The sequence below is a fragment of the Fistularia commersonii genome, unplaced genomic scaffold, assembly GCF_037954325.1.
Source record: "Fistularia commersonii isolate RoL2024-O1a breed Wild unplaced genomic scaffold, RoL_Fcom_v1.0 HiC_scaffold_81, whole genome shotgun sequence".
Classification (NCBI taxonomy): domain Eukaryota; kingdom Metazoa; phylum Chordata; class Actinopteri; order Syngnathiformes; family Fistulariidae; genus Fistularia; species Fistularia commersonii.
The window spans coordinates 156,565-170,000 of NW_028234039.1; positions in this window are offsets into that span (position 1 = coordinate 156,565).

Consider the following 13,436-nt stretch of genomic DNA (forward strand, 5'->3'; position numbering starts at 1 on the left):
ATGACAAGGTTTGGGACTTGTTTTAGTTTTTCGCGACTGTTCAGCTAACTTGACGTTAACTTCTACGTCAGTGTTCTTTTTTTGGTATAGCGGTGCTGGCGGGAATTTTTCCCTCACTCTGTACTGTACATGTCCCATGGCTAACCGATGTTGATTCCCGGAGCTGTGAAGAAGAAAATAAAAGACGATTCAAACAAGGCAAACTTGTGAATTCCTTCCGAAACATGGAAAACGAAGAAGCTGCAAACTTAAACGCAACAGGTTATGGGCCCAGGCAACGAACAAAAGGAGGAAGATGGCAACGTTTGGTTTTCGATGGAGACGAAAACAACTACGAGCTTTGGGAAGTAAAGTTTCTGGGACACATGCGACTCGAAGGTTTGAAAGAGACAATACTTTCAACTGTTGAGCCCGACCCAGATAAAAATGCAGAATGCTACGCTGAGCTTATCCAGTTCCTCGATGATAAAAGTCTATCATTGGTAATGAGGGAAGCCGCAGATGACGGTCGAAAAGCTTTGAAAATATTACGGGATCATTACGCCAGCCAGGGTAAGCCCAGAATTATTTCCCTGTACAGCGAACTATGCTCACTCAAGAAGGAACCCGACGAAACAATAACAGATTACATTATCAGAGCAGAAAAGGCAGTCACCGCTCTGAGAAACACAAAACAGGTGATAAGTGATGAGCTGATGATCGCTATGGTTATGAAAGGGCTTCCAGAACCGTACAAGCCCTTCGTCATTCACGTAACTCAGAGCAGTGAAGAAATGACGTTTATTCAGTTCAAGAGTAAACTAAGAAGTTATGAAGAGACTGAAAAGTTTGACAGCAAAACCAAATCAGACAATGTAATGAAAGTGGACATGTCAACGGTGATCTGCTATGGATGTGGAAACCGTGGCCATATGGCAAAAGCTTGTCACCAAAAATCAGGGCCAAAATGGTGCAGCTATCACAGAAGCGCAACCCACACCGATGAGACATGCAGAAGAAAATCCAAGCCCAAAGAAGACTCGGTCAAACAAAACACAGACATCCAAGACAAAGATAAGGAAGATGAGCAAACTTTTGTATTCAAGGTCAGTCAAAAAGTCCCTCCGGAAAATATCAGAAAAAATGGACTGATGGTAGACTGTGGCGCTACATCACACATCATAACACAAGAAGACAAATTCATAAGATTTGATGAGTTTTTCAACCCAAACAAACATTACATGGAGCTAGCAGACGGGACCAGAAGAAACAAAGTGGCACTAAAAAGAGGTGATGCAGAAGTGTTACTCCAGGACATTGAAGGAAAACCTGTCCTGGTAACCTTAAGGGGAGCCTTATTCATCCCATCATATCCTCAGGACTTCATATCGGTGAAGGCAGCCACAGCTGATGGAGCCAGCGTGATATTCAAAGAAGGAGAGAACAGACTCATAACCAAAGAAGGAAAAATTTTCAGCATTGAGGAATGTGACAGACTCTACTACATAAGAACGGTAAATTATCAACAACTTTATGATGATACAGTAAATGACATGATGTCCAGAGATAGAGTAAACTTAACTTGTGATGTCAAAACATGGCATGAGATTATGGGACACTGCAATGTAAAAGATGTATTAAAATGACCAAACTTAGTCGAGGGTATGAAGATTACAGGTCAGACCAAGGTAGACTGTAACGTAGACTGTAACGTATGCACGGAGGGAAAATTCACAAATAGCAGAAACAGGCAAGCTGATGCAAAAGCTGATGCACCCCTAAAAATGGTACACACTGACTTATCAGGCCCGATTGAACCAGCTGGTCAAGAAGGGCATAAGTATGTCATTTCATTCACAGATGATTATTCAGGGGCAGTATTTGTATATTTTCTCAAATACAAGAGTGAAGCTACATTAGCAACAGAGAAGTTCCTTGCTGACAGCGCAGCGTATGGTCGTGTCAAATGTATCAGGTCAGACAACGGGACTGAATACACAGGAAATGCTTTTCAATCTCTTCTAAGGGAGAAAGGCATAAGACATGAAACATCATCCCCATACTCTCCCCATCAAAATGGGACAGCAGAAAGACAATGGAGGACCCTTTTTGAAATGGCAAGGTGTATGCTAATAGCAAAAGGATTACCAAAGGTTTTGTGGCCTTATGCTGTCCAGACCGCTGCCCATATTCGAAATAGATGTTACAATGACAGACACAAAAATACCCCATACTTCATGTTAACAGGGAGAAAGCCAAATCTTTCAAAAATGTGGATATTCGGAACTGAGTGTTATGCATACAAACATGACACTAAGAAATTGGATCCCAGATGTGAAAGAGGAATATTTGTGGGATACAGTAAGAAAAGCCCTTCATACCTGGTCTATAATCCACTTACAGAAAAAGTGGCAAAACAGAGACTGGTGAAATTGATCAAAAAGGGAAGAATTGAACAACAAACACAAACTGATGATTATGAGACAGAAATCCAGGGATATGAAGACACAGAATCTACAGATGAAACCAGTATAGATGTGTCACAAAGTGAAGATAAAACAGACAACCATATACAAAATGAGGATGAGAGTACTAACGCAGATGTGTCACATGACGAAGAAACAGCAGAAAATGTCCAAAATGAAAAAGAGACGAGGTCAGACATAAAACCCAGATATAATCAAACCAGTCGCTATCCTAGACGAAAAAGGGTCGTTCCAAGGTATTTAGAGGATTATCAGACAGACTATATTAACAATGATAAAAATCATACAACTATTGATTACTGTTACAGGACTGTGTGCGGAGTCCCACAGAATTATAGTGAAGCACTGAAGTCACCACTGGCACCCGGGTGGAATTGTGCCATGAGGGAAGAGATTGACTCGCTTAAACAGAATGACACATTTGAACTGACAACTTTACCTGAAGGGAGAAAAGTAATTGGAGGAAAATGGGTATTTGCCCTTAAAGAAAATGCTGAAGGAGGACAAATATTTAAGGCCAGATATGTAGCTAAGGGTTACAATCAAACAGAAGGCATAGACTACTATGAAACTTTTGCACCGACAGCTAACATTACATCAGTGCGGGCACTAATGCAGATAGCCGTACAAAATAACCTCATTGTCCATCAAATGGATGTTAAGACGGCATATTTACATGCTCCTATACATGAGGAGATTTTCTTGGAACAACCAGAAGGGTTTGAAATGATGTCAGAAACAGGAGAGAAACTAGTGTATAGATTAAAGAAATCTCTTTATGGCCTGAAACAATCAGGAAGAAACTGGTATGAACTCCTTAATGACCATTTAGAACAGGACAACTTTGTGAGAAATCTCTCTGACCACTGTGTGTACAGAAAACAGACGGAAAATGGTGACACAATCATTGTAATAATTTGGGTAGATGATTTAATTATTGCCGCAAGCAGCAATGATGCACTCAGCACATTTAAACAGAACATGAAATTCAAGTTCAACATGAAAGACCTGGGGAAACTATCATATTTTTTGGGCATACAATTTGAACAAAAGGGGGATGAAATCAAAATGAACCAGACAAAGTACATCCTAAAAATGCTAGAGAGATTTGGAATGTCAGAATGTAAAGCAAGATCTACTCCAAGTGAGCAAAAATTAGAGGGCATCCCTGTAGCTGATGAAAATGAGCAAAGTGAACCTGTCGACCCCAAAGAATATCGTGAGATTGTAGGCAGTCTTATTTATGCCATGACTTGCACCAGACCTGATATCAGCTGGATAGTGAGCAAACTATCACAGAATCTGGCAATGCCAAAAGTAGAAAACTTAGTAGCTGCAAAACATGTTCTGAGGTATTTGAAGGGGACAGCTGATTATGAACTAAGTTTCAAGACAAATAAGGAGGATTTGAACCTGATAGCTTACAGTGATTCAGACTGGGCATCATCTGTAGAAGACAGACGTAGCACTACAGGCTACTGTTTCAGTTTAACAAAACAAGGCCCAGCCATTGCATGGAAGTCAAGGAAACAGCCCACAGTGGCCCTGTCAACATGTGAGGCTGAATACATCGGCCGAGCCACCACCGCACAAGAAAACATGTACCTGTCTCAACTGTTAAACGGTATGGACAACAAAATGTACAGTTGCACAACAATCTACGGAGACAATCAGGGGGCCATCGCACTGAGTAAGAATCCTGTAAACAGACAAAGGTCAAAACACATTGATGTAAAATATCATTTCATTCGTGAAGCACTCAGTGAGGGCTAAATAAATCTTATCTATTGTCCATCAGAGGACATGTTGGCAGACATCTCGACAAAACTCATGACAAAGGTAAAAATAGAAAAATTCAAAAAGTGGTTCTTTGGAAATTAAAATGTCCAAAGTTTTTTTTTGGATGTTGAGATCAAGACTGGGTGTTGAGATAGGTGATCTCATTAGTTTTATTTGAGTTTACATTCTAGTATACATATGTTGTATTTGTATCTACTCTCAGGAAATGCATGGCACTTTATGACAAGGTTTGGGACTTGTTTTAGTTTTTCGCGACTGTTCAGCTAACTTGACGTTAACTTCTACGTCAGTGTTTTTTTTTTGGTATAGCGGTGCTGGCGGGAATTTTTCCCTCACTCTGTACTGTACATGTCCCATGGCTAACCGATGTTGATTCCCGGAGCTGTGAAGAAGAAAATAAAAGACGATTCAAACAAGGCAAACTTGTGAATTCCTTCCGAAACATGGAAAACGAAGAAGCTGCGAACTTAAACGCAACAGTTTGGTTGTGGATGCGTTTCGGCTAATGCTATTAGCACAGCTATGATGAGTTAAGGTGTGTTTGTGTGTGTGTGTGTGTGTGTGTGTGTCTGTGTGTGTGTGTGTGTGCGTGTGTGTGAGTGTGAATTTGTTTAGGTGGGGGGGGGTCGCGGACAGGGAGTACCGGGGCCTCGAGCGGATGAGCTGAGAAGCGGAGGAGCGGAGGTAATGTTTCTCCTCTCAGAGGCGGGGAAGCTTGGGGGCAGAAGAACCCCTTTGACCGGCCAATGTGAGCCTTCTCCGGACATAGATCACCCGGAGGTATGACTGGAGCTCCCGCACCTCTAGGCACACACATATGTGAATGAGTGGATGAGCTAATGTTTCTTTTGTTGTGGATACGTTTTGGCCAATGCTATTAGCACAGCTATGATGAGTTCAGGTGTGTGTGTGTGTGTGTGTGTGTGTGTGTGTGCGTGTGTATGTGTGCGTGTGTGTGTGTGTGTGTGTGTGCGTGCGTGTGTGTGCGTGTGAATGTGTGCGTGACAGTTTGTTTAGGTGGAGGGGGTCGCGGACATGGAGTACCAGGCACTGTACCGGATGAGCTGAGGAGCGGAGGAGGGCAGAAGCCTGGACCGTGATTCGCTTATGTCCAGCGGTTCGGGGGTTCCAGGGCCAAAAGCGGTAAAGCGGAGGGACGGAGAAGCGGAGGAGGGGGGGAGAGCAGAAGCACGTCACGCAATTCGCCTGAGCTCGGAGGATCGGGAGTACCAGGGCCCATAGCGGAGGAGCAGAGGAGCTGAGAAGCGGAGGATTGGAGGAGCGGACGTTATGTTTCTCTTTTCAAAGGCGGGGAAGATTTGAGGCAGCAGGACCCCTTAGACCGGCCAATGGGAGTCTTCCCCGGACGTATGACTGGAGTTCCCGGACATCAGGGCAAACACATGTGAATGAGTGGATGAGATAATGTTTGTGTGCTTGTGGATGTGCTAATGCTATTAGCACAGCTATGATGAGTTAAAGTCTGTGAGTGTGCGTGTTTATGTGTGTGTGTGTGTGTGCGTGTGTGTGTGTGTGTGTGTGTGTGTATGTGTATGTGTGCGTGACAGCTTGTTTAGGTGGAGGGGGTCGCGGACATGGAGTACCAGGGCCTGTACCGGATGAGTTGTGGAGCGGAGGAGGGCAGAAGCCCTGCCCGTGATCCGCTTATGTCCAGCGGTTTGAGGGTTCCAGGGCCCAAAGCGGAGGAGCGGAGGAGGGAAGAAGCCCGGATCGTGATTCGCTTATGTCCAGCGGTTTGGGGGTTCTGGGGTCCAAAGCGGTAAAGCGTAGGAGCGGAGGAGAGCAGAAGCACGTCACGAAATTCGCCTGAGTTCGGAGGATCGGGATTACCAGGGCCAAATACGGAGGAGCGGAGGACTTGAGAAGCGGAGGAGGGCAGAAGCCTGGACCGTGATTCGCTTATGTCCAGCGTTTCGGGGTTCCAGGGCCCAAAGCGGAAAAGCGGAGGAGCGGAGAAGCGAAGGAGGGGAGGAGAGCAGAAGGACGTCACACAATTCGCCCGAGTTCGCAGGATCGGGAGTACCAGGGCCAATAGCGGAGGAGGGGAGGAGCGGAGGAGCGGAAGAGCAGAGGAGGGCGGAAGCCCGGACCGTGATTCGCATATGTCCAGCGGTTCGGGCTTCCAGGGCGGGAGTACCAGGGCCAATAGCGGAGGAGGGGAGGAGCGGGGAAGCGGAGGAGGGGAGGAGAGCAGAAGAACGTCACGCAAGTCGCCTGAGCTCCGAGGATCGGGAGTACCAGGGCGCATAGCGGAGGAGCGGTTGAGCTGAGAAGCGGAGGTAATGTTTCTCTTTTCAAAGGCGGGGAATCTTTGAGGCAGCAGGACCCCTTAGACCGGCCAATGGGAGCCTTCTGCGGACATGGATTCCCCGGACGTATGACTGGAGTATTGTATTTTAAGAACGAACTTTATTGCAGGCAGCATGAAAGAAAAAAACACGGAACGTTCTTCTTCCTTTGTTAAGACGCAAAAACACGCAGACGTCACACACTGATTTTGCAGTAGCGCCACCTATAGGTAAAAGTACCGCCCATTTACAACACTCCCACTTACTTTTACCAATAGCACCAAGTCCTGAGAAAATAATATTTCAAAGCTGTGTTCTTCCACGACAACAAAAACTGTAAACTTGTTTAACACCCCATTTTTAAGACAGTATTCCTATCACATTGGTTATACTGGAACTCTTTTTCCCATTTTTTAGAAATCGCTTTGACTCGGCAGCGTTCTTCGTACACCTGTCAAGCATTTTTAAACAAAAAAGAGTCCGATCTCGCCCCTGAGATATTCAAATCTCTGTCTACCGAGTGGCTTGGTAAAGATATCCGCTTTCATATCATTTGTTGGACAATATTGCAGTTCAATTTGTCCATTCTGCACACATTCACGGATATAGTGGTAGCGAATGTCTATGTGTTTGGTCCTGGAGTGATTTACAGGATTCTTTGCAATTGCGATGGCTCCTTGGTTATCTTCAAGGATCACTGTGGACACAGACTCTACACCGAGATCACACAGTAGTCGTTTCAGCCAGATTCCTTCTTGAGCTGCTTGACTGAGTGAGATGTATTCAGCTTCTGCTGTTGAAAGTGCTACTGTTGATTGTTTCTTGCTGAGCCAGCTTACTGCTCCTCCACTCAGAAGGAAGATGTCGCCTGTTGTTGACCGGCGATCATCTTGATCTCCAGCCCGGTCAGCATCCGAGTATCCGATTAAAGCTCCGGAGTCTGACCTCTCATATTTCAGAGCAAGATTTAATGTCCCTTTCAAGTATCGAAGTATCCTCTTTACAGCAGTCAGATGTGAAGCATCTGGATTTGCATTGAACTTCGACACAGCACTCACAGCTTGAGCTATGTCCGGTCTTGTCGCCATGGCAGCATACAGCAGACTTCCAACCATTGACTGATAGGTATGCTGGTGCACTGACATACCGACACCATCACTCCTTTTTAGCCTGACGTTGGCATCTGCAGGAGTTGCCACAGGATTTGCATTATCCATTCCATACTTCCGAAGTATGGCTTCAATGTAATGCTTCTGCTGAAGAATGATACGATTCTTTTCTTTATCTTGGATGACAGAGATGCCTGGGATGTAGGACAGCTCACCCATGTCTTTCATCTTGTAGCACTCCTTGAGAGCTGCTTTGAGCTCGTCCATGCTCTCAGTGGACTCTGTAATCAGGATCAAATCATCCACGTAAACTGCTAGTATTTCAAGCTCTTGTCTTGATCTCACAAACACGCAGGGGTCTGATGTGCTCTGTTTGAATCCAATTTCCATCATGAACTCCGTAAAAGCCTTGTTCCAACAGCGAGGAGACTGTCTCAGTCCATAGATTGATTTTTTTAGTTTGCATACCAGATGTTCCTGCCCTGTTTTGATGAAGCCCTCAGGTTGCTCCATGTATATTTCTTCTTCCAGGTGTCCATTGAGGAATGCAGTTACAACATCCATCTGGTGGACATGTAGACCCTTTTGAACAGCAAAGGACAGTAATGTACGAATAGAGCTCAATCGTACCACTGGTGAAAACGTTTCATCATAGTCAGCGCCATACAACTGTGTGTAGCCCTGTGCAACGAGTCTACACTTGTATCGTTCCACTCTTCCATCACTGCGATGCTTGACTTTGAACACCCATCTGGATCCTACTGCCTTTCTGTCTCTTGGCAAGTCGACTAAGTCCCATGTCTCGTTTTCCAGCAGTGACTCATATTCCAAGTCAGCTGCCTCCTGCCAGTCTTTTGCATGAGGACTCTCCATTGCCTCTTTTAGTGAGAGTGGCTCTGTCACGCAACACATGTTTGCATAATGATCAACAGTCACTACATCAGCAAACTCATCATATCCAAATCTTATTGGAGGCTTTCTGATTCTGTCATTTTTTCTGACAGTGCTCTCAACAGTGACTTCGTCATGTTTTGTTTCACTCTCATCTATTTTCATAGTTATCTCGGTGTCTGTGCAGTGTACTTTCGGTTCCTGCTTCAAGTTAAAGTTGGATTCATCAAAGACGACATCTCGACGGATCAGAATCCTCCTCTTCTCTTCATCGTACAGGCGATAGCCTCTGGCATTGTTTGCATATCCCACGAAGCGCGGCTTCACAGTCTTTTTGTCCAGCTTCTTTCTCTCTTCATCTGGGACAAGTGCATAGGCAATACAGCCAAACACCTTCATGTGACCCACATTAGGTTTTTTCCCACACCATCTCTGGTACGGTGTCTCTCCCTTCGGGACAGAAGTAGGCAGCCTGTTCTGTATGTAAGCTGCTGTGGCAACAGCCTCTGCCCAGAACATCTTTGGTAACTTAGCATGAGACAACATGCTCCTTGCTGCTTCAACGCGTGTTCTATTTTTTCTTTCAGCAACTCCGTTTTGCTGTGGTGAGTGAGGTCCAGTCATTTCATGGTGGATGCCTTGAACCTTCAAATATTCTTGAAACTCCCTTGAGGTGTACTCACCACCATTGTCTGTTCTTAGCCTCTGGATGCTTAGTCCACACTCATTTGTGAATGTCTTCTCAAATTCCTTGAATTTACACAGCACTTCATTCTTCTGTTTCATGAAGTATACCTTGGAGCATCTTGAGTAATCGTCTGTGAAAGTCACAAAATATTTGGATCCACTTATAGATTCAGTTTGCATGGGACCACAGACATCACGATGAATTAACTGCATCTTGCGCTCGGAACGTATTTCTCCAATCGACTTGAATGGCTTTTTAGCCAGCTTGCCCTCCACACATCCTTCACAGAAGGGAACTTCTTTGTCTGCAGAGAAGTCCACTCCGTTCACCAGACCTTTTAGTTCCTTCAGCTTGGTAGTGTGACCGAGGCGCCGGTGCCACAAGATAGCAGCTACTGATGCACTGTGAGTGACTGATTCATTTCCTTTCACATCTAGCTGATATAGTCCATCAGCTCTTCGTGTTCCCATTCCTTTAAGAGTTCCATCTTTTCCACGAATGTAGCAGCAGGACCTCTTAAACTGAACCGTATTTCCCTTTTTGGTGGCAGCTCCCACTGAGAATAAATTCCCAGAAAGTTTTGGAACATACAGCACATCATACATCGTAGCATTTTTTACCTTGCTTGACTTGAAGGTCATTGTCATGTTGACATTTCCAATTCCCAGGGCATCAACCACCCTGCCGTCACCGAGCTTCACTGACTGTTCTTTTGAGAACTGCTGGTATTCCTTAAGAATTCCTTGCTCGCATGTCATGTGCTTTGATGCTCCAGAATCAATTAACCACTCAAACTGATGTGGTTTTTCTGAGCTTTCCCTTCTAGCTACAAAGGCACTTTCAGATGAACCATCCTCATCCTCACACACCACATTTTTAGCTTTGTGGATTTTCTTTTTTGATTTGTTTTTCCAGCTTGGACAGTCACGTTTAATGTGGCCTTCCTTCCCACATTTATAGCATCTCCATGTGCTTTGTCCTGCTCCCACTGCTTTGGAGCGATCCTGCAGATTGCCACACACCTGTGATGACATTGCTGCTGCACCACCTGAAGGACCACCACTGTAATCATTAGCATTCACTCGCTTTTGTTCCTCATCGATTAACGCTTGTTGAACAAATTTGAGTGTCAGGTTGTCAATCTTTGTTTCCAGTGCAGTGACAACTGTAGCGTAACTTGGTGGTAAACTTCCCAACAATGTTACAATTTGGTCTTCCTCTTCAATTACAGCTCCTATTGCTGATAACTGGTCAGTCAGTTCTTTCATTTGTTTGAGGTGCTCAGTCAAACCATCTCCTTCCTTCATTTCGCACCTGAAATATTTCTTCTTCAGAAATAGTTTATTTGCCAGCGTGTCTCTTTCAAAAATATCTTTCAGTGTAGTCCACACTTCTTTGGGAGTCTTACAGTTTGTAATCAGGTACAACAGGGATGAACTTACATTGAGCACTAACACAGAGAACGCTTTCTCTCTCTGTTTCGTGAACTCACCCTGTGCTGCTGCGTTAGCATCTGGGGCTAATGTGTCTTCCTCTGTTAGCATTCGCCACAGTCCTTTAGCCTTTAGCAGATGTTCCATTTGAAACTTCCACGTTGCCCAATTCTCCGGTCCGCTCAGCTTGTCGATAAACAGCTTGTCCTCCATTGTGAGTTCCCACAATACTGTTCACTATCACACAAAATATTCAGTGTAATCCAGCCTTTTAGAGACACTCTGGGCCCATAACCTATTGTATTTTAAGAACGAACTTTATTGCAGGCAGCATGAAAGAAAAAAACACGTAACATTCTTCTTCCTTTGTTAAGACGCAAAAACACACAGACGTAACACACTGATATAGCAGTAGCGCCACCTATAGGTAAAAGTACCGCCCATTTACAACATGGAGCTCCCGGACCTCTGGGCACACACATGTGAATGAGTGGATGAGATCATGTTTGTGTGCTTGTGGATGTGTTTTGGCTAATGCTATTAGCACAGCTATGATGAGTTAAGGTGTGTGTAAGTGTGTTTGTGTGCGTGTGTATATGTGTGTGTGTGTGTGTGTGTGTGTGTTTGTGACAGTTTGTTAAGGTGGAGGGGGTCGCGGACATGGAGTACCAGGGCCTGTACCGGATGAGTGGAGGAGCGGAGGAGGGCAGAAATCCTGCCCGTGATTCGCTTATGTCCAGCGGTTCAGGGGTTCCAAGCCCCAAAGCGGAAAAGCGGACGAGCGGAGAATAGCAGAAGCACGTCACGCAATTCGCCTGAGTTCGGAGGATCGGGGGTACCAGGGCCAATAGCGGAGGAGCGGTGGAGCTGAGAAACAGAAGATTGGAGGAGCGGAAGTAATGTTTCTCCTAATTTTTTTTTTCGTTTTTAATTTCATTTGTCTATCTATTTATTTAATTATTTCCTTTCAATTTCTTTTTTTGTCTAGCATAATAAACTTCTTCCAGTTCTGCAAAGCAAGAGACGTGCCACACATATTATTCCTCCGTAAAAGACCCAGCCGGTATTGAGGGGTAACTCACAGATCTCCTGGCCTGGCCAAGTTCTTCGTTCACAAAAACAGAATGCAGCAATGTTCCCCAAATTTTAATTTCTTCATAAACGATTTTGAATAATTAAAAAAAAAAAAATCCTTAAAACTTATGGAAAAATCCAAAAACCAAAAAACATACAGTTTGATGTCTGAAATTCCTTGTAAACCGCAGACCAAATAACATGGTTTATTCCCCTTGCAATTTTTTTTTTCGTTTTTAATTTAATTTGTCCATCTATTTATTTAATTATACACTATTAACTTGTCCATATGTCCTTTTCTTCCTCATCCCTGGTTGTTTCATTGACATTCAGTTCTACCGTGCCACGTTTATTTGTACATTTGTATATTTGTGTGTACTATTAATGTTCAATTAAAAAAAAAAAAAAAAAAAAAAGAATGAGAGGCTGAGAAAATCTCCATGTCTCTCTCTCTCTCTCCCCCTTAATGCCCCCCCCCCCCCCCCCCCTTCCTCCTAACGGCGTCCGAAGCGACGAGATTCTCGCCGTTGTTGTGGAATCTTGGTAAAGGATTCCCCGCGTCGGTGCGAGCGATGCGTTTCGAGGCGTATTGCATGCGTGTATGAAGGGGGGGGGGTCTACAGGACCCCGCAGAGCGGCAAAGCTGCACCTTCTCCGGACATCGATGTTGTTATCTGAGAAATATGCTCTCAGTTATTTTCGTTTTATTTTGAAGGGCCAGTCCCAACTTCTGGTCTGTCCGTTGTGTTTTTATTTGCTTGAAAATAAACTTAACTTCCTCCAGTTCTGCAAAGCAAGAGACGTGTCACACATATTATTCCTCCGTAAAAGACCCAGCCGGTAACACGCAGATCTACTGGCCTGGCCAAGTTCTTCATTCACAAAAACAGAATGCAAAACTGTTCCCCAAATTTTAATTTCTTCATAAACGATTTTGAATTATAAAAAAAAATCCTTAAAACTTATGGAAAAATCCAAAAACCAAAAAATATACAGTTTGATGTCTGAGATTCCTTGTGAACGGCCAACTTAATTACATGTTATATTCCCCTTGCAATTTTTTTTTTCGTTTTTAATTTTATTTTCTCCACCTAATTATTTAATGATTTCCCTTGAATTTTCTTTTTTTTGTCGAGCATTATGAATTTCTGGCAAAGCGTTAACACTATTAATTTCTGATTCCATACAGAACGAATGCCCTTATGTGTGTCCCCCCCGCTTTTTCCGTACGGTGGCAGACAGTGAGATCACAAGCAAATGGGTGTGATTGTAATGCAGGAACAGGGTGATAACAGCCGTGTTCGAAGTGTGTAGGGACTTGTTGTACAGGCTTTCCCCTGGTACTCCATGTAGGAGTACCAGGGGAAAGCCCTCCCCGGCCCTGGTACTCCTTCATGGAGTACCAGGGCCGTTTGCCTCCGTGAACCTGAAAGGGGCTGTTCCGGTGTTCCTGTTTGTAAATCCACTCAACAATGAGGTCAAAAGCACATCGGTATCGATACAGTTCGATACAGGGCGATAACACCCGTGCATTCCGCTCTCGGCCCTGGTACTCCTCGGGCCGAAATAGCCCTGGTACTCCTACATGGAGTACCAGAGGCCCGCCGCCGTGAGAGTAAATGGAGCAATTTGGGTGTTAAATTGCAAAAAGCGGCGTAAAACCCGTG